The sequence below is a fragment of the Vulpes lagopus genome, chromosome 7 (genome assembly GCF_018345385.1).
Source record: "Vulpes lagopus strain Blue_001 chromosome 7, ASM1834538v1, whole genome shotgun sequence".
In the NCBI taxonomy this organism is placed as follows: domain Eukaryota; kingdom Metazoa; phylum Chordata; class Mammalia; order Carnivora; family Canidae; genus Vulpes; species Vulpes lagopus.
This window is the reverse complement of record NC_054830.1, coordinates 128613853-128635696: the sequence shown is the minus strand read 5'-3', so window position 1 is coordinate 128635696 and position 21844 is coordinate 128613853. Positions and strand designations below refer to the sequence as shown.

General features: G+C 39.4%; 1 pseudogene; it reads right to left on the bottom strand.

The window, feature by feature from the left end:
- Positions 1-17837: 17837 nt before the first annotated feature.
- Positions 17838-18202, bottom strand: LOC121495504 (annotated as a pseudogene).
- Between the last annotated feature and the right edge of the window lie 3642 nt (positions 18203-21844).

Below are 21844 nucleotides of genomic sequence, written 5' to 3'. Positions count from 1 at the left end.
TCCCAAGATCGAATCCCACATTGGGCTCCCTGCATGGAGCCTGCTTCTCCCCCTGCCTGTGTCTCTGCCTCTCTTTCTCTCTCTCTCTCTCTCTCTCTCTCTCTGTCCCTCATGAAAAATAAAATCTTAAAAAAAACAAAAAACAAAAACAAAGAACAAAAGAAAACCTAGAATACGATATAAGTAAAGATCTTCAGGGAAGACCATTTTAAGCATGTCACCAAATCTGAAAGCATGAAAGAAGCAATCTAATGATATAAACATTTAAAAATGAAATGTTTACAAAATGTTACAAACTGAAACTCTGTGCACATTAAAAGATAATCCTGGGGTACTTGGGTGGTGGTTGAACACCCAACTCTTGATTTCAGCTCAGATCATGACCTCAGGGTCATGAGAAAGAGCCCCAAGTCTGCTTGTACCTCTCCCTCTATTCCTCCCCCCATTCTCTCACTCTCTTTAAAATAAATATATTTTTTAAAAGCTCTAAAAATAATAACTCCCTTGCCCCCTTAGCCCAGCCCCTAGTAACCACAATTCTGCTTTGTCTCTATGCATTTGACTACTCTAGAAACCTCGTATAAGGGGAATTATATAATATTTGTCCTTTTGTGTCTGGCTTATTTCACATAGCATGACTCTTCAGGTTCATCCACACTATGGCATGTATCAAAACTCCATTCTTTTCAAGGCAGAATCATATACCACTGTATATATATCCCACATTTTGGGTCTCCATTCATCTATTGATGGATGTCTGAATTATCTCTACTTTTGGGCTATTGTGAATAATGCTGCTATGAACTCTGATATCTTTTCTAGTCCCTACTTTCAGTTTTTTGGGGTACATACCAAGAAGTGAAATTGCTGGACCATCCGATAATTCTGCTTAATTTTTTGAGCAATCCCCAAACTTTTCCACAGTGGCTGCACCATTTTACATTCCCTCCCCAGTGCGCACAGGCTGCAATTTCTCCCCATACAGCCTAACACTTGCTGTTTCCTTTTCTTTTCATGAGGTATTTTTATGGTAGTCATCCCAATAGGTGTGAAGTAGTAAAAGAACACTTCAACCACCTCCATTTCGACCTCAAACTTTCTTAAGTCCTTTTTTCCATCTTATCTCTTGCCTCTGGCAAAAGACCCTATAGGCAAGGCATCCCCCATGGGAACAAAACTACCCCCAATAGCCCTGAGCCAGCAAGGTCCTGTGTGATGGACCCCAAGATAAGGACCAACGTGAACTTTATTGCCCACCTGCCTGTACCCAACGACCTTTGTCCCACATTTTCCTTATATAAATCTAGAGTATTTTCAGTACTTTGTAGACCACCTTTGAGATACTACTCCACTGTCTTCCCAGTATTAGCCTCACTGCAATAAATTCCTGTCCTGTTTCACCACCACTTGTCTCTCTGCCATTGGATTGTATCAGCAGCAGTGGCTGAACCCTGTCTTTTTGGGACACTCCCCCACCCCGAGCCAGGTTGCTCTTGCATTCCTGCCCTCTGGATACAGTAGTATCTCACTGTGGCATTTGGAAGGGTTTTTTGGTGGTGGTGTTATCTCAAAAGAATTTAATACATTTTTCCTTTTAAGACTAAGTGATGAATACAGCTTACAAAATCTGACCAAACTCAAAACATAAAAGGAGGCAGTTCTGATCATCCTTTTTTTTTTTTAAGATTTTTTTTTAATTTTTTTATTTATTTATGATAGTCACAGAAAGAGAGAGAGAGAGAGGCAGAGACACAGGCAGAGGGAGAAGCAGGCTCCATGCACCGGGAGCCCAACGTGGGATTCGATCCCGGGTCTCCAGGATCACGCCCTGGGCCAAAGGCAGGCGCCAAACCGCTGCACCACCCAGGGATCCCCAGTTCTGGTCATCCTTAAGTGCAAACTGGAGCAGTGAAAATAATCCTTAAAAACTGGCCTGGCATCAAGCTAAAATCAATGCTTTTATTTTTCCTTCTCTGAGAATGTTAATTATTACCAAAAATGCTCAAGAATGAATTTAAAATGGAAAGCACTGATGGCTTAAGAAGGGATTGCAAAAAGAATCAGATGTTTTTTTTCTTTCTGGAGTAGAATTCAGTGATTCATTACTTATATACAACACCCAGTGTTCATCCCACTGTAGTTTTGATTCTAATTTCCCTAATGACTGGTGATATTGATCATCTTTTCATATGCTCATTAGCCATTTTTACATCTTTTCTGGAGAAATGTCTACTCAAGTCCTCTGCTACTTCTGAAGTAGGATTTGTTTGTTGGATTGTAGAGTTTTTATATATTCTGGATATTAATCCCTTATCAGATACACCATTTTAAATATATTCTCCACATGAAAGACTCCTAACTCTGGGAAACGAACTAGGGATGGCGGAAGGGGATGTGGGCGGGGGGTGGGGGTGACTGGGTGGCAGGCACTGAGGTGGGCACTTGATGGGATGAGCACTGGGTGTTATTCTGTATGTTAACAAATTGAACACCAATAAAAAATAAATTTATTAAAAAATAATAAAAAATAATAATTAAAATAAATAAATAAATATATTCTCCCATTCTGTGGTTTGCCCTTTTTGCTCTCTTGACAGTATCCTTGGAAGTATAACATTTTAATTTTGAATAAATCCAATTTATTTTTTTCCCTTCACTGCCTGTGTTTTGGTGTCATATCCAAGAAATCACTGCCAAATCCAAAGTTGTGAAGATTTTCCTTTATATTTTATTCTAATAGATTTATAATTTTAGCTCTTATGTTTAGGTCTTTTATCCATTTTGAGTTTACTTTTATATGTGGTGTGAGGTAAGGGTCCTACTTCATTCTTTTGCATGTGGATATCTAGTGTCTCAGCACCATCTGATGAAAATATTGTCTTTTCTCCATGATCTTGAGACTGCTGTGGAAAATCATTTGACCATATATGTTAGGGTTTATGTCTAGACTCTCTCTCTCTATTGCATTGTATACACCACTGTCTTTATGCCACTAAAACACAGTTTTGATTATTGTAGCTTTGCAGTAAGTTTTTAAGTCAGGAAGTGTGAGGCTGCCAATTGTATTTTTTAAGACATTTTGGCTATTTGAGGTCCTTGATATGAATTTTAGGATGGACTCTTCTATTTCTGAAAAAAAAAAAAAAAAGCCGTCATTGGATATTGATTGAATTACACTGAATCTGTAGATCACTTTAGGTAGAGTTGAGATCTTAACTATATTAAGTCTTCTGTCCACACACAAGATGCCTTTACATTTATTTATATCTTTTCTAGTTACTTTCACCAATCTTTTATAGTTTTCCATGTACAAGTCTTCCATCTCCCTGGATAAGTTTGTTCCTAAGTATTTTATTTTTTGATACTACTATAAATTGAGTTTTTAATTTTGTTTTTAGATTGTTCATTGTTAGTATATAGAAACTCAATTGATTTTTACATGCTGATTTTCTATCTTGCAACATTGCTGAATTTTTATTAGTTCTAATAATTTTGGTGGAATCCTTAGGGTTTTCTATATACAAGATTGTTTCATCTGTGAACAAAGAAAATTTTACTATTTCTTTTCCAATTTGGATGTTGTTTTATTTCTTTTTTGTGCTTAATTGCTCTGGCTAGGACTTCCAATACTATATTGAATAAAAATGGGCATCTTTGTCTTGTTCCAGATCACAGGAGAAAAGCTCTGTTTTTCAACATTGAGTATGATACTATTTATCTGTGTTTTTTCATATATATCATTTCATTAATGACTTTTTCTTCTATTCCTACTTTGTTCACTTTTTTTCCCTATCATGAAAGGGTATTACTGTATTATCTAGTATTACCGGGTAATACTGTTTACAGTATTGTATTATAATCTTTATTAGTAAAATCAGGAGTAATGTCCTTTTTTCTGCTTTCCTTAAAGTGCAAGGTTGTTGTTTTAAGATCTTTTCTCTTCCATTGTTTCTTCCTTTTTATTTATTTTTATTTTTAATTTTTTTTTTTAGAGAGCAAGCTCACAAGTGGAGGGTGAGGAGGGAGAGAGAGAGAGAGAGAGAGAGAATGAAATCTTAAGCAGTCTCCATACTCAGCACAGAGCCCATACAGGGCTTGCTCTCATGACCTGAGATCTTTACCTGAACCAAAATTAAGAGTCAGACACTACTGACTGAGCCACCCAGGTGTCCCTTTTTCTTCTTTTTTAATGTAAGAATTTATAGCTATCAATTTCCCTATTAGCACAACATTTCTTGTAGAGCAGAGTAGTGATAATAAACTCCCTTAGCTTTTGTTTATCTGGGAATGTCATAATCTTTCCCTCATTTTTGAAGGACTGTTTTGCTGCATATGAAAATCTCAGTCAATGTTTTTTTTTTTTCTCTCAGCTTTTTAAATATCTTATCCTGGCCTTCTGGATTCCAAAATTTCCACTGAGAAATTAGCTGATAATCCTATCACAAATCTCTTATATTTGACGAATCATCCCTTCTTTCTTGCTGCCTTCCAAAATTCTCTTTATCCTTGGCTTTCAACAGTCTAATTATAATGTATCTCGATTCAGATCTCTGTGACTCTGTCCTAGTCGAGTTTGCTGAGTTCCATGGATTTGCAAGTTCATGTCTTTAACCAAATTTGGAAAGTTTTCAGCCATTATTTCTTCAAATAATCTGTCTCTTTCTCTCTTTTCCTTCTGAGACTCCCATAATGAATATATTGACCTACTTACTAATAATCTCAAATGGTCTATCTTCACATTTCTAATTCTTTCTTCTGCTTGCTGAAATCTGGAGTTGAATCCCTCTATAGCATTTTCAGTTCAGTTACTTTCTTTTTAAGCTCCAGTATTTGTTTGGTTCCTTTTTAAAATGGCTATCTTTTTATTGATATTATCACTTTTTCCTATATCATTTTACTTATTTCTTTTTATATATCATTTTACTTATTTCCTTTAGTTCTTTGTCCATATTTTCCTTTAGCTCTTTGAGCATATTTAAGACAATTTTTTTAAAGAAGTTTTTGCCTGAAAAAAAAAAAAAAAGTTTTTGCCTGTCTGATATCTGTGTTTCTCCAAGAACAGTTTCTGCAGCCTTAGTCTGGTCAGGCTACTATAACACAATACTATAGAATAGGTGGCTCAAACAACAAACATGTATTTTCTAAGGTGAGGAGGCTGGGAAGTCAAAGTTCAAGGTTCCAGCAGATTTAGTTACTAGTGAGGGTCTGGTCTGTGGCTTATAGATACTACCTTCTTGCTGTGTCCTCATATGGTGGAGAGAAAGCTCTGATTTCTCTTACTCTTCTCATAAGGATACTAATCCATCCCATCATGGGGGTCCCACTCCCATGACCTCAACTAAACTTAATTATTGCCCAAAGGCCCCACCTCCAACACCTTCCTATTGGGGATTTGAATTCATATATGAATGGTGGAGGGGACACATTCAGTCCCATAACACTACCAATTTATTTTCTTCCTTTCAATAGGCCACGTTTTCTTGTTCTTTTACATGTCTTGTGATTTTATTGTTATTGCTGTTGAAAATTGGGCACTTGAAAAAAGTCTCATGGACATAGTTTTTGAATCTGCATGTAAAGAGCTTGGAAGTTGCCATTCCGTCCCAACAACAAGGAAAAAGGTAAACAGACCAAAAAAGTCAACAATTCTTCTAGGATCTGCAAGACAGATGAGAACATAGGGCAAAGTATGACCCCCAAGACTGGAGAGACCAACAGGTGATTACAGAAAATAACTTATTGGAAGAGAGACTCACCAGCAGAAACTTCTGCAGGAACAAGTGCTGGGAGAGGAAAATCCACCAGTAATTGACAATTACTGGAGGCATGAACAACACTGCGAGTTAACAACTCCAGGGGACCTAGTCATAATAGGGATGCCGAACTTTTGTGAGATATTTTTCAGCAGCTCAATGAGGTTTTCTCAGGAAATACTAGAGGAAAATCTCTTCATGTTTCCAGGAAGGAGAGAAGGAACCATCTTGAAATACAAGATAGCATTCTATTCTTAACAAGACCTGCCCTCAGAAGAAACTAGTTAACTAGAGCTTAAACTGTTGGAGTATTATCAAAGCCTAACTGTTCTGGACAAAGGGAAATAGCCAACTTTACTCAGCCCCACCCTTCCCCATGGGAGAAGAAATACCCAACTCTAGTATACCCTCACCATCCTATCCCACCAAAAAAGTTATAAAAAGTAGATTTTAAAACCCTTATAAAGTTCTGTCAAGAGGCACAGGCTTACCAAAAGACTGACATCTCATCATAGAAAAGGAGAGTAAAAGGAATCAAATGAAATGCTCAATTAAAACCTCAAAGGCAAAAAGAGAATGGAAAACAAATATAGGAACAGAAAACAAGGACAACAGATAGAAAACAGTAACAAATATGGTAATATTAACTCAACTATATCAATAATCACTTTAAATATCAGTGGTTTAAATGCATCAATTGAAAGACTGTCAGATGGATCAAAAAATATAATAGGCTGTCTACAAAATATCCATTTTAAATATAAAGACACATATAGAATAAAAATAAATGAAGAAAATAGAGTATGCTAACACTAAGCAAAGAAAGTTAGGATAATGATATTAATTTCAGAAGAATAAATGTTAAAGCAAGGAAAGTTATCAGGGATAAAGAAGGTAATTACATAATGATAAAGGGGTCAGTTCTCCAGGAAGACATAACAATCTTTAATGTGTATGTGTCTAATAATGAATATCAAATTGCATGTGGCATGGGATCCCTGGGTGGCGCAGCGGTTTGGCGCCTGCCTTTGGCCCCGGGCGCGATCCTGGAGACCCGGGATCGAATCCCACGTCGGGCTCCCGGTGCATGGAGCCTGCTTCTCCCTCTGCCTGTGTCTCTGCCTCTCTCTCTATCTCTCTGTGACTATCATAAATAAATAAAAAAATTAAAAAAAAAATTTAAAAAAAAAACAAAAAACAAATTGCATGTGGCAAAACCCAACAGAACTGTAAGGAGAAACAGAAATATACATTCTTCTCAAGCTCATATGGAATATTCATTAATATAGACTACATTCTGGGCCATAAAACACATTTTAACAAATTTTAAAACCAGTCATACAATAGTTGCTCTTCAAAGACTCACAATGTAATTAAACTAGAAATAAATTACAGAAAGATAACTAGATCCCAAAATTGCTGGAAGTTAAATAATACACTTCTAAATATCACATAGGTGAAAGAAATCTCAAGAGAAATTTTAAAATATTTTGAACTAAATGAAAATGAAAACACAGGATGCCTGGGTGGCTCAGCAGTTGAGCATCTACCTTTGGCTCAGGGCGTGATCCCGGGGTCCAGGGATTGAGGCCCGTATCAGGCTCCCTATGGGGAACCTGCTTCTTCCTCTGCCTATGTCTCTCAATCTCTCTCTCTCTCTCTCTCTCTCTCTCTCTCTCTCTCTCTCTGTCTCTGTCTCTCATGAATAAATAAAATCCTTAAAAAAAAAGGAAAATGAAAACACAACTTATCAAAACCTGTTGGGTGTAATGAAAGCAGTGCTTAACGGGAAATTTATAGCATTGAATACATACATAAGAAGAGAAGAAAGATCTAAAATTAGTAATCCAAGCTATCACCTTAGGAAACTAGAAAAAGAAGAGCAAATTAAGCCCAAAGTAAGCTGAAGAATAAAATTAGGGTAGAATGAAGTTGAAAACAGGAAATCAATAGTAAAAATTGATAAAACCAATACCTGATTCTTTGAAAAAATCAACAGTATCAAAAAGCCTCCAGTCAGGCTAACTAAGAAAAAAAAAAAAGAGATTGGACACAGATTTCTAACATGGTATATGAAAGAGGGGATACCACTATAGAACTCAGGGACAATAAAAGTATAATAAAAGAAGACTATAAGCAGCTCTATGCAAACTAGTTTGATAACCTACATGAAATCAACCAATTCGGGCAACCCCGGTGGCACAGCGGTTTAGCGCCGCCTGCAGCCTGGGGTGTGATCCTGGAGACCCGGGATCGAGTCCCACATCGGACTCCCTGCATGGAGCCTGCTTCTCTTTCTGCCTGTGTCTCTGCCTCTCTTTCGCTCTCTCTGAATAAATAAATAAATAAATAAATAAATAAATAAATAAATAAATCTTTAAAAAAAAGAAAGAAAGAAAGAAATCAACCAATTCCTTGAGAGTCACAATAAACTGAAACTTATGCAAAAGAAACACAATCTGAATAGGTCTGCATTTATTAAAGAAATTGAATCAATAATTATGAAGCTTCTAGAATGGAAATCACCAGGCCCAGATGGGCTCTACCACACACTAAAAAAGGAAATTATACCAATTCTCTAAATCTCTGTAAGAATATAGAAGCATAGGGTATACCTCCAAATTCATTTTATGAAGCCATCATTACCACAATACCAAAAGCCAACAAAGAAAATATAAGAAAACAAACCACAGACCAGTATTTTTCATGAAGATAAATGCAAAATCTTCAACAAAATATAACAAATTGAATCCAACAATGTATGAATAGATTTATACACCATGACCAAGTGGGATTTATCCCAGATATGCCAGGCTAGTTCAACATCTGAAAATCAATTAATGTAATCCATCATATCAACAGTCTAAAGAAAAATCATGAGCATATCAGTAGATGCAGGAAATGCATTTGACAAAATCCAATACTCATTCATGATAAAAACTATCACCAAACTAGTAACAGAAGACTTCCTCATTTTAATAAAGAGTATCTATAAATCCCCTATAATTCATTTGATAGTGAGAAACTCAAAGCTTGTTCATGATCAAGACTAAGATGTCTCCTCTTACTACTGCTTTTCAACATTGGATTGGAAGTCATAGCTAATACAAAAGACAAAAAAAAAAGGAAATAAAAGGCAGATTGGGAAGGAATAAAATTGTCTTTGTTCACAGATGAGTATTAGTTCACAACCTCAAGAGTTTCCCAGGAGAAGTCTGAAACTGGTCCCCCTTACATGCTGGGAAAGAAGACACAGAGACAGTAGACCACTCCAGTTTGGTAGGTGGCAGTTATCTTTAAGAAGCAAGGTAACTTACATACAAAGTGTATCTTGGGCAACAAGACTAGTAGATCTCTGTATCCACTTGCTGGAATCTTAAAAGTTTACATACAAACCTTAACAGGGTTCAGTCACATATCCAGTCCAGAGGTTTCAACAACACACTCCTCTATCAAAATTTAGGTACTTGAAATAGCTTCTAGTATGGAAATAGCAGGCAGAATGTACATTCCAAGGCCAGGGGAAGAGGTAAGGAGCCTCCTCTTGCCTGGGTCCAGCTCAGGAGTCAACCAGTGGCCATGTTCTCTCAATGACCTACTCTAACAATGACATGATAGCCTATACAGAAAACCCAAAAGAGGGAGGCCTGGGTGGCCCAGTGGTTGAGTGTCTGCCTTCAGCTCAGGGCGTGATCCTGGGGTCCTGGGATCCAGTTCTGCATCAGGATCCCCGTAGGGAGTCTGCTTCTCCCTCTGCCTCTTTCTCTGTGTCTCTCCTGAAAGAATAGATAAAAAAAAATTTTTTTAAAGAAAAGAAAACCCAAAAGAACTGACCAAGAAATTCCTAGAACTAATAAGCAACTATAGCAAAGTCAATTTCATCTATACCAGCAATCAACAAGTGGAATTTGAGATTACAAACAATATCACTGGGACGCCTGGGTGGCTCAGCGGTTGAACGTCTGCCTTCCGCCCAGGGCATGATCCTGGAGTCCCAGGATCCAGTCCCACATAGGGCTCCCTGCATGGAGCCTGCTTCTCTGTGTGTGTGTCTCTCTCATGAATGAATGAATGAATGAATGAATGAATAAATATCTTTTTTAAAAAAACCTCACACAATATCATTTACATTAACACCCCCAAAAATGAAATATTTAGCTATAAATATAATAAAATATGTATAAGATCTATATGAAGAAAACTATAAAACCCTGAACAAAATGAACAAAATCAAGGGAAAACTAAATAAATGGATAAATATTCCATATTCATGGAGAGGGAGATTCAATATTGTCAAAATGTCAGCTCTTCCCAAATTAGTCTAGAGATTCAATAAAATCCCAATCAAATCATTTTTCAAGTACTGACAAATTGATTCTAAAGTTTATATGGAGAGGTGAAAGACCCAGAATAGCCAACAAAATAACGAAGAGGATCGAAGTTGGAGCAATGATGCTACCTAACTTAAAGACTTACTATAAAGCTACAGTGATCAGGATCCCTGGGTGGATCAGTGGTTTGACACTTGCCTTCAGCTCAGGGCAAGATCTTGGAGTCTCGGGATGGAGTCCCACATCCGGCTTCCTGCATGAAGCCTGCTTCTCCCTCTACCTGTGTCTCTGCCTCTCTCTCTCTCTCTCTCTCTCTCTCTCTCTCTCTGTGCCTCTCATGAATAGATAAAATCTTTTTTTAAAAAAGCTACAGTGATCAAGATAATATGGTGTTGGTAAAGAGGAGACAAATAGATTAATACTATAGAAGAGAGATCTCAGAAATAGACCCACATAAATATAGCCAACCGATCTTTAACATGGAGCAAGGGCAAGACAAAATGGAGCAATGATAGTCTCTTCAACAAATGGTGCTAGAACGTATGGACATCTACATGCAAAATACTGAATCTATCCACAGACCTTATACTCTTCACAAAAATCAACTCAATGGATTTTATAGAGTTAAATGTAAAACACACAATGTTAAAACTTTCAAAGATAATATAGGAGAGGAGCACATAGCTGGCTTAATCAGTGAAGTGTGTAACTCTTGATCTCGGGTTTGGGAGTTTGGGTCCCAGGTTTGGTGTAGAGATTACTCAAAAAAATAAAATTTGAGGGGCACCTGGGTGCCTTTGAGGGCACCAAAGGCATCTGCCTTTGCCTCAGGTCATGATCCCAGAGTCTTAAGATCGAGCCCTACTTAGGGCTTCCAGCTCAGGGGAGCCTGCTTCTCTCTCTCCCTCTGCCACTCTCCCTGCTTATGCTCGCTCTCTCAAATAAATAAAATATTTTTTAAAAAATCTTTAAATAAATAAAAGATAACATAGAAAAGTAGATGACTTTGGGTGTGATGATCACTTTTTAGATACAGTATCAAAAGCATGATTGATGAAAGAAATAATTGATAAGCTAGACTTGATAGAAATTTAAAACTTCTGTGACACACTCTCAAAAGAATGAGAAGACAAGAAGATGGCAAAAGAGTAGGGTCCCCAAGTCACCTTTCCCCACCAACTTACCTAGATAACTTTCAAATCATCCTGAAAACCTACAAATTCGGCCTGAGATTTAAAAAGAGAACAGCTGGAACGCTACAGTGAGAAGAGTTCGCGCTTCTATCAAGGTAGGAAGATGGAGGGGAAATTTTTTTTAAAGATTTTATTTCGTTATTAGAGACGGGGGTGGGGGCAGAGACACAGGCAGAAGGAGAAGCAGGCAGGGAGCCCGCCGCGGGACTCGATCCTGGGTCTCCAGGATCACACCCTGGGCTGAAGGCGGCGCTAAACCGCTGAGCCACTGGGGATGCCCCCCCAAAAATTTTTAAAAAGCATCCAGGGGGAGGGGGGGTCTGAGGAGCCAGGCTAAGGCCCCGCGGCGAGTGCCCCCAGGATAGGAAAGCCCCGTCCTGGAGAAGCAGGAGCTTTACTATCTTCCCAGAGGGAAAGGCGCTCTCAGGGAGCTCGGGCAGGGTCCCAGGAGGGCGGGGATACCGTCCAGCTCCCAGGGGCACTAACAGAGCACCTGCGCCCCGGGGAGAGCGCGCCACACACCGCGGGCCATCGCGGAAAAGGGCTGCAGCGCGCGCCCAGCGGGGCCCAGGAGCAGCTCCGGGGGCGGCTCAGGAGGCGGGTCACACCGAGGGGCTGCGCGCCCTGGGAGTGCGATTCCAGCGGCGCAGGCCCGGGAGCCCAGAGCGCTGGGGGACAACAGCCCAGGATCCGGAGGTCCCCCACCCCCGACAGGCGGAGGCCGGGATACAGGACAGCAAGGACGCTCCTGCCACCCAGTGCCCCCAGGCTGTGCTGATCAGCGCCCCCCGCCCCCGGAGCATCAGGCCCCTGTGGACTGTGGGAGCTGATTCCAGGGCTGGAGAGCTGGCCACTGTTGTTCCTCCTGGTGTCACCCTGTGCCTGGGAGGGGCGGGGCGGCCAGGAAGCAGGGGCCTCACAGGATAAACAGCTCCCACGGAGCACCTCCGGCGCGGGGGTGGGGCAGCTCCCCAAGGTGCACACACCTGAGAATCAGCACAGCAGGCCCCGCCCCCAGAAGAACAGCTGGAAGGACAGGGGAAAAGCAAGTTCTTGACCAAGCAGCACCGGAAGTTCCAAGGGAAGTCGAGGGACTTACAGTACATAGAACCAGAGGATACTCCACCTTGTTTTTGGTTTTCGTTTTGGTTTTTTTGTTCTTTGGGTTTTTTTCTTTTTTTCCTTTTTTTCTCTTTTTTTTTTCCTTCCTTTTTCCAGTACAACTTGTTTTTAGCCACTCTGCACTGAGCAAAATGACTAGAAAGAAGAACTCACTACAAAAGAAAGAATCAGAAATACTACTCTCTCCCACAGAGTTGCAGAATTTGGATTACAATTTGATGTCAGAAAGCCAATTCAAAAAAAAAAAAAAGATTAAAAAAAAAAAAAACAGAAAGCCAATTCAGAAGCACAATTATATAGCTACTGGTGGCTCTGGAAAAAAGCATAAAGGATTCAAGAGACTTCATGACTGCAGAATTTAGATCTAATCAGGCCGAAATTAAAATCAATTAAATGAGATGCAATCCAAACTGGAGGTCCTAATGATGAGGGTTAATGAGGTAGAAGAACGAGTGAGTGACACAGAAGATAAGTTGATGGCAAGGAAGGAAGCTGAGGAAAAAAGATAAAAACAATTAAAAAATCATGAGGAAAGGTTAAGGGAAATAAATGACAGCCTCAGAATGAAAAATCTACATTTAATTGGGGTTCCAGAGGATGCCGAAAGGGACAGAGGACCAAAGGTGTATTTGAACAAATCATAGCTGAGAACTTCCCTAACATGGGGAGGGAAACAGGCATTCAGATCCAGGAGATAGAGAGATCCCCCCCGCCTAAAATCAGTAAAAACCGCTCAACACCCCGACATTTAATAGTGAAACTTGGGGGATCCCTGGGTGGCGCAGCGGTTTAGCGCCTGCCTTTGGCCCAGGGCGCGATCCTGGAGACCCGGGATCGAATCCCACGTCGCGCTCCCGGTGCATGGAGCCTGCTTCTCCCTCTGCCTGTGTCTCTGCCTCTCTCTCTCTCTCTCTCTCATTCTGTGTGTGTGTGTGACTATCATAAATAAATGCAAAAAAAAAAAAAAATTAAAAAAAAAAATAATAATAGTGAAACTTGCAAATTCCAAAGATAAAGAGAAGATCCTTAAAGCAGCAAGAGACAAAAGATCCCTAACCTTTATGGGGAGAAGTATGAGGTTAAGCAGACTTCTCCACAGAGACCTGGCAGGCCAGAAAGGATATAGTCAGGGTCCTAAATGAGAAGAATATGCAGCCAAGAATACTCTATCCAGCAAGGCTCTCATTCAGAATAGAAGGAGAGATAAAGAGCTTCCAAGATAGGCAGAAACTAAAAAATATGTGACCACCAAACCAGCTCTGCAAGAAATATTAAGGGGGACTCTGTAAAAGAAAGAGTAAGTCCAAAGAACCAATCCACAAAAACAGGGACTGAATAGGTATTATGATGACACTAAATTCATATCTTTCAATAGTAACTCTGAACGTGAATGGGCTTAATAATCCCATCAAAAGACGCAGGGTTTCAGACTGGATAAAAAAGCAAGACCCATCTATTTGCTGTTTACAAGAGACTCATTTTAGACCTAAGAACACCTTCAGCTTGAAAATAAAAGATTGGAGAACCATTTACCATTCAAATGGTCCTCAAGAGAAAGCAGGGGTAGCAATCCTCATATCAGATAAATTAAAGTTAAACCCAAAGACTGTAGTAAGAGATGAAGAGGGACACTATATAATACTCAAAGGATCTATCCAACAAGAGGACCTAACAATCATGAATATTTATGCCCCGAATATGGGAGCTGCCAAGTATATCAATCAATTAATAACCAAAGTTAAGATATACTTAGATAATAATACACTAATACTGGGAGACTTCAACACGGTGCTTTCTGTAAATGACAGATATCATAAGCACAACATCTCTGGAGAAACAAGAGCTTTAAATGATACACTGGACCAGATGGATTTCACAGATATTTACAGAACTTTACATCGAAACACAACTGAATACACATTCTTCTCAAATGCACATGGAATTTTCTCCAGAATAGACCACATACTGGGTCACAAATCAGGTCTTAACCGATACCGAAAGATTGGGATTGTCCCCTGCATATTTTCAGACCATAATGCTTTGAAACTAGAACTAAATCACAAGAAGAAATTTGGAAGAAATTCAAACAAGTGGAGGTTAAAGAGCAACCTGCTAAAAGATGAAAGGGTCAACCAGGAAATTAGAGAAGAATTTAAAAGATTCATGGAAACTAATAAGAATGAAGATACAACTGTTCAAACTATTTGGGATACGGAAAAGCAGTCCTGAGAGGGAAATACATTGCAATACAAGCATCCCTCAAAAAAAAAAAAAAAACTGGAAAAAAACTCAAATACAAAAGCTAACCTTGCACCTAAAGGAACTGGAGAAAGAACAGCAAATAAAAACTACACCCAGCAAAAGAGAGTTAATAAAGATTTGAGCAGAACTCAATGAAATAGAGACCAGAAGAACTGTGGAACAGATCAACAAAACTAGGAGTTGGTTCTTTGAAAGAATTAATAAGATAGATAAACCATTAGCCAGCCTTATTAGAAACAAAAAAGACTCAAATTAATAAAATCACGAATGAAAAAGGAGAGATCACCACCAATACGAAGGAAATACAAACAATTTTAAAAACATATATGAGCAGCTATACGCCAATAAATTAGGCAATCTAGAAGAAATGGATGCATTTCTGGAAAACCACAAACTACCAAAACTGGAACAGGAAGAAATAGAAAACCTGAACAGGCCGATAACCAGGGAAGAAATTGAAGCAGTCATCAAAAACCTCCCAAGACACAAAAGTCTTTTGGGCCAGATGGCTTCCCAGGGGAATTCTATCAAACGTTTAAAGAAGAAACCATACCTATTCTACTAAAGCTGTTTGGAAAGATAGAAAGAGATGGAGTACTTACAAATTCATTCTATGAGGCCAGCATCACCTTAATTCCAAAACCAGACAAAGACCCCACCAAAAAGGAGAATTACAGACCAATATCCCTGATGAACATGGATGCAAAAATTCTCAACAAGATACTAGCCAATAGGACCCAACAATACATTAAGAAGATTATTCACCATGACCAACTGGGACTTATCCCTGGGAAGCAAGGCTGGTTCAACACTCATAAAGCAATCAATGTGATTGATCATATCAGCAAGAGAAAAAACAAGAACCATATGATCCTCTCAATAGATGCAGAGAAAGCATTTGACAAAATACAGCATCCATCCCTGATCAAAACTCTTCAGAGTGTAGGGATAGAGAGAACATTCTTCAGCATCTTAAAAGCCATCTACGAAAAGCCTACAGCAAATATCATCTACAGCAAATATCATTCTCAGTGGGGAAGCACTGGGAGCCTTTCCCCTAAGATCAGGAACAAGACAGGGATGTCCACTCTCACCCTGCTATTCAACATAGTACTAGAAGTCCTAGCCTCAGCAATCAGGCAACAAAAAGAAATAAAAGGCATTCAAATTGGCAAAGAAGAAGTCAAACTCTCCCTCTTTGCAGATGACATGATACTGTACATAGAAAACCCAAAAGCCTCCACCCCAAGATTGCTAGAACTCATACAGCAATTCGGCCGTGTGGCAGGATACAAAATCAAAGTCCAGAAATCAGTGGCATTTCTATACGCTAACAATGAGACTGAAGAAAGAGAAATTAAGGAGTCAATCCCATTTACAATTGCACCCCAAAGCATAAGATACCTAGGAATAAACCTAACCAAAGAGGTAAAGGATCTATACCCTAAAAACTACAGAACACTTCTGAAAGAAATTGAGGAAGACACAAGGGATGGAAAAATATTCCATGCTCATGGATTAGAAGAATTAATATTGTGAAAATATCAATGCTACCCAGGGCAATTTACACATTTAATGCAATCCCTATCAAACTACCATGGATTTTCTTCAGAGAGTTGGAACAAACCATCTTAAGATTTGTGTGGAATCAGAAAAGACCCCGAATAGCCAGGGGGAATATAAAAAAGAAAACCAGAAAAGAAAAAGAAAAGAAAACCAGAGCTGGGTTCATCACAATGCCAGATTTCAGGTTGTACTACAAACCTGTAATCACCAGGACAGTGTGGTACTGGCACAAAAACAGACACATAGATCAATAGAACAGAATAGAGAATCCAGAAATGGGCCCTCAACTCTATGGTCAACTAATATTTGATAAAGCAGGAAAGACTATCCACTGGAAAAAAGACAGTCTCTTCAATAAATGGTGCTGGGAAAATTGGACAGCCATGTGCAGAAGAATGAAACTAGACCATTCTCTTACACCAGACAGAAAGATAAACTCAAAATGGATTAAATATCTAAATATGAGACAAGAATCCATTAAAATCCTAGAGGAGAACACAGGCAACACCCGTTTTGAACTTGGCCACAGTAACTCCTTGCAAGATACATCTATGAAGGCAAGGGAAACAAAAGCAAAAATGAACTATTGGGACTTCATCAAGATAAAAAGCCTCTGCACAGCAAAAGAAACAGTCAACAAAACTCAAAGACAACCTACAGAATGGGAAGATATTTGCAAATGACCTATCAGATAAAGGGCTAGTATCCAAGATCTATAAAGAACTTAGGAAACTCAACAGCAAAGAAACAAACAATCCAATCATGAAATGGGCAAAACACATGAACAAACATTTCACAGAGGAAGACACAGACATGGCCAAAAAGCACATGAGAAAATGCTCCGCATCACTTGCCATCAGGGAAATACAAATCAAAACCACAATGCGATACCACCTCACACCAGTGAGAACAGTGAAAATTAACAAGACAGGAAACAACAAACATTGGAGAGGATGTGGAGAAAGGGGAGCCCTCTTGCACTGTTGGTGGGAATGTGAACTGGTGCAGCCACTCTGGAAAACTGTGTGGAGGTTCCTCAAAGAGTTAAAAACAGAACTGCCCTACCACCCAGCAATTACACTCCTGGGGATTTACCCCAAAGATACAGATGCAGTGAAACGCCGGGACACCTGCACCCCGATGTTTCTAGCAGCAATGTCCACAACAGCCAAACTGTGGAAGGAGCCTCGGTGTCCATCGAAAGATGAATGGATAAAGAAGATGTGGTTTATGTAAACAATGGAATATTACTCAGCCATTAGTAATGACAAATACCCACCATTTGCTTCGACATGGATGGAACTGGAGGGTTTTTTTTTTTTAATCAACAGTATGTACCATTTCAGCTTTTATTAGTAAAACAGAAAACTAAATTCAAGGCAACTGCTTTGTTCTTGCATCTGACCTGACCATATTACTGGAGATGGGATTCTTTAGGAGGACTTAAGTTTCGATATACAGACAGGTTTCATCAAAAGTGGGATATTGCAGTATCTCGTAAGGTTAGGTAAATGAAATAAAAAAGAGAACAAGTTAAATATTTAAAATCACAGAAATCTCCCTCAAATATCAGGGATTTCCTATGACAGTCTTCAATGTACTCATCAAGATCAATCATATTGCACAACCCCCAAAGAAAAAAACTGAGGAAACTCACGGGTAATTTTCACAGCTTCATTGTAAAGGCCAAGATCGAAAGGATGGTTATCTTCTTTAAACTGGACATATGATGCTCACATAATGGTTGCTTTGGCTGTTAGTCTTCCAACTACTTCCACAATTCCAGAGATTTCTTCATCAAGGGGCTCCATCAACTCAATGGTTCCATTTTTTCCTTCTCCATCTGAAAGAATAAACATTTTTCCAGTGGGATGAACTTTTCCAGCCTCCCCACGAAGCATACCGGCCTGTCAATGAACTGAGCTAGCATGCTGGCATTGACGCGGGACTTGGGCAACTCCATGATGTCCACCATGGTTGCGGCGCGAGCCGGAACTGGAGGGTATATGCTGAGTGAAGTAAGCCAATCGGAGAAGGTCAAACATTATATGGTCTCGTTCATTTGGGGAATATAAAAAATAGTGAAAGGGAATAAAGGGGAAAGGAGAGAAAATGAGTGAAAATATCAGTGAGGATTATAGAACATGAGAGACTCCTAACTCTGGGAAACGAACAAGTGGAAAGGGAGGTGGGCGGGGGGTTGGGGTGACTGGGTGACGGGCACTGAGGGGGCACTTGATGGGATGAGCACTGGGTGATATGCTATATGTTGGCAAATTGAACTGCAATAAAATAGATAAGTAAATAAATAATTTTTAAAAATTAAAAAAAAAGAATGAGAAGACAAGCCACAGACTGGGACAAAATATTTGCAAAAGAATATATCTGATAAGGACTGTTATCCAAAAATATTCAAAGAACTCTGAAAACTCAATGGTAAGAAAACAAACAACTGGATTTAAGAATGGGCCAAAGACCTTAATAGATACCTCACTAAGGAAGATCTACAGATGGCAAAAAAGCACATGCAGAGATTCACATTATATGTCATCAAAGAAATACACAAATTGAAACAAGGAGATGCTTCTACATAGCCATTTGCACGGCCAAAATCCAAAACTCTGACAGCAGCAAGTGCTGGCGAGGATGTAGAGCAAAAGAAACACTCATAGATTGCTGATAGGAATGCAAAATGGTACAGCTACTTTTGAAGACAGTAGTAGTTTCTTACAAAACTAAATATTCCCTAACTCCACATTCCAGAAATCATGCTCAAGGAGTTTAAAACTTATGTCCACATAAAACCCTGCACATAAATGTTTATAGAAGCTTTATTCATAATTGCCCAAACTTGGAAGCAACCTACATGTCCTTCCATAAACGAATGGATAAGCTGTGGTCCATCAAGACAATAAACATTATTCAGCACTAAAAAGAAATGATCTATCAAGGCATGCAAAGACACAAAGGAGACTTAAATGCATATTACTAAGTGAAAGAAGCCAATCTGAAAAAGCTATTTGCCATAGGATTTCAACTATGTGACATCTGAAAAAAAAGCCAAACTATGAAGACAGTAAAAACACCAAGAGTTGATAGGGCTTAGGGGACAAGGAGGAATAAATATGCACAGCATGAGGGATTCTAGGGCAGTGAAACACGTCATTCATTACATATTTGTCCAAACCTACAGAATGTAAAACAAGTGTGAACCCACAAACTATGGAATGTGGGTTACTGTGATACATCAATGTAAGTTCATCATTTGTAACAAAGGTACAGAGCTGGTGAGTGATGTTGATAATTGGTGCATCTACTATGCCTGTGTTGGGGCAGAAGGTATATGGGAATCTCTGTATTTTGCTCTCAATTTTGCTGTGAACCTAAAATTGCTCTTTTAAAAAAAATCTTTTTTAAAACAAAACGAACTAGTCACCTCTCCCAGTCTTTGCAAACTGGTTCTCAGCTATAGTAGTTCTTTACTAATTAGCTGGCTCGCTTTCAGCCAAGGGACTAGATAGATGTGAAAAATTAAGATCTCTTTGTTCTTTTCTGAACATGCCTCTTGGTTGGGCCTCCTGTTGCTTTTTCAGCTGCTTTTAAATGTCTTGATTTCTCCAAGAGTCTCACTCCAAGCCTCCCCCAGGGGCCTTAGATAATCTATCTTGTCTGTATCCTTCATTTCTTGCCCCAGGTGTCAGTGTGACTGTCATCTACCTATAATTTTCATGAGCAATGCTCACTGCTTCTCCCTACTTGAGATCTGAATGAGGCAAGACAGAGCTCAGTACTTCTGGCAGCCCCCAAATAAGCTAGAACTTTACAATAAAGGTTGCCCTGCTCTCATCCTGATAGAGAGAAGGAATGGGAACCGCACTGCCTCCTCCCAGACTAAGACACCCAGCGGGGGGAGGGGAGGCGCAAGCACAAATACAAATGCCACAAAACTTCCACGACTTCAAATGTGGTTTTTACTTTCAGTGTTTGGTTGCTGTAGATCTTTTTACTGTTTTCCAGAGCTTTTCTAAGCTTATTTCGGCTAGTTTCTAGTAAGTTGGGTTTTTGTTGTTGTTGTTGTTTCCAAAGAGGATTGAAGGCTTGGAGCTTTTACTTTGTCATTTTTCTGATCTCCTTCTACTTTGACTAGAAATTGTAGACCACTCAATATGGTGATTATAGAAAAGAAAATATATAAACAAAAGAAGCAAAACTGTCATTCATGTGCTATATACTATACAAAAGGTCCAAAACAACAAATTCATTACTGTAATTAGGAGACATTAGGCAGTCAACTGTGTACAAAACCAATGCTTTAAAAATAAAATTTTTAAAGAGATGCCATTTACAAAAGCTTAAAAATATGAAATATCTAAAATTAAACTCAAAACTATTCAATAATGCTATGGGGAAAATAGTGAAGACACCATGGGGAATTATTCAGATCAGAGGGCGGAAAGCTAGGTGCAGAGAGAAAAAGAGGAGGGAGGGACAAAAGCAGGGGGAAAAAATGTGTCCTTTTGCAGAACAAGCAGCTCCTGCCAAGGAGACATGTGGCCAGGTGTTCCAATGGATACACCCTTGCATGAGCCAGTTTGGAGCTCAGGACCTGAGCAGAAGCTCTGAGTTGCCCTAAAGTTACCGTTAGCTCATTATAATACTGAGATCTCCTCCTATGGTAGGGTTTGGGGCCTTTGTTTGTTTGTTTGTTTGTTTAACATACAACATATGCACTAGTATGTTGACAAGCTACTGACAAGTTAGGTATTTGCTGTTGGACCAAAGTGCCTAACAAAATATGTGTAAGCTCCCTATTGTATCCAGCTCCGTGTCCCGCCCCCTAGCACACTGAATATAATCTTCCTGCACTGACCCCATGCAGAGACAATGCTTTGAAAACTACCTCCCTGTCACCTCACTTGCTGCAAGTAATACAAACTTTTTGATCCAACCAAGAGACCTGGGCTGGTTTATTGGATGATGCTCCGCAAGGGGCCGACTCTTTGTGTTCGGTGACCACTATCCATGGTAGTGGATTAAGAGAGTCAATATTGTGAAGCTATCAATTTTCCGAAGTTAACCTGTAGAGCCAATGTATCCAGTCAAAGTCTCAGCATTTCTACAAGTTGGCATGACAATGATGATTCACGTGAGTTGATTACAGCCAAAACACCTGAACAAAAATTCATGGGAAGGATACTTACTCCATCTCATCAAGATTTCGTTTCCGGCTATATTAACACGGGGGGCAAGGTATCCGTGACCCTATTCTACAAACTGCCTCCATACCTATCCTAAATACTTCCGAACCTGCTTTCACTTTTCCCTCCGCAACACTTAACTTCTAAATTCTTATATGATTGGGGATCCCTGGGTGGCCAGCGGTTTAGCGCCTGCCTTTAGCTCAGGGCGTGATCCTGAAGTCCCAGGATCCAGTCCGACATCAGTGCTCCCTGCATGGAGCCTGCTTTTTCCTCTGCCTGTGTCTCTGCCTCTCTCTCTCTCTGTCTCTCATGAATAAATAAATTTTAAAAAATAAATTCTATATGATTATATTCATGGCTTATCGTCTGGTCTCTACCGACCTGACACACACACAAAAAAAAAAAAAGTTACCAAG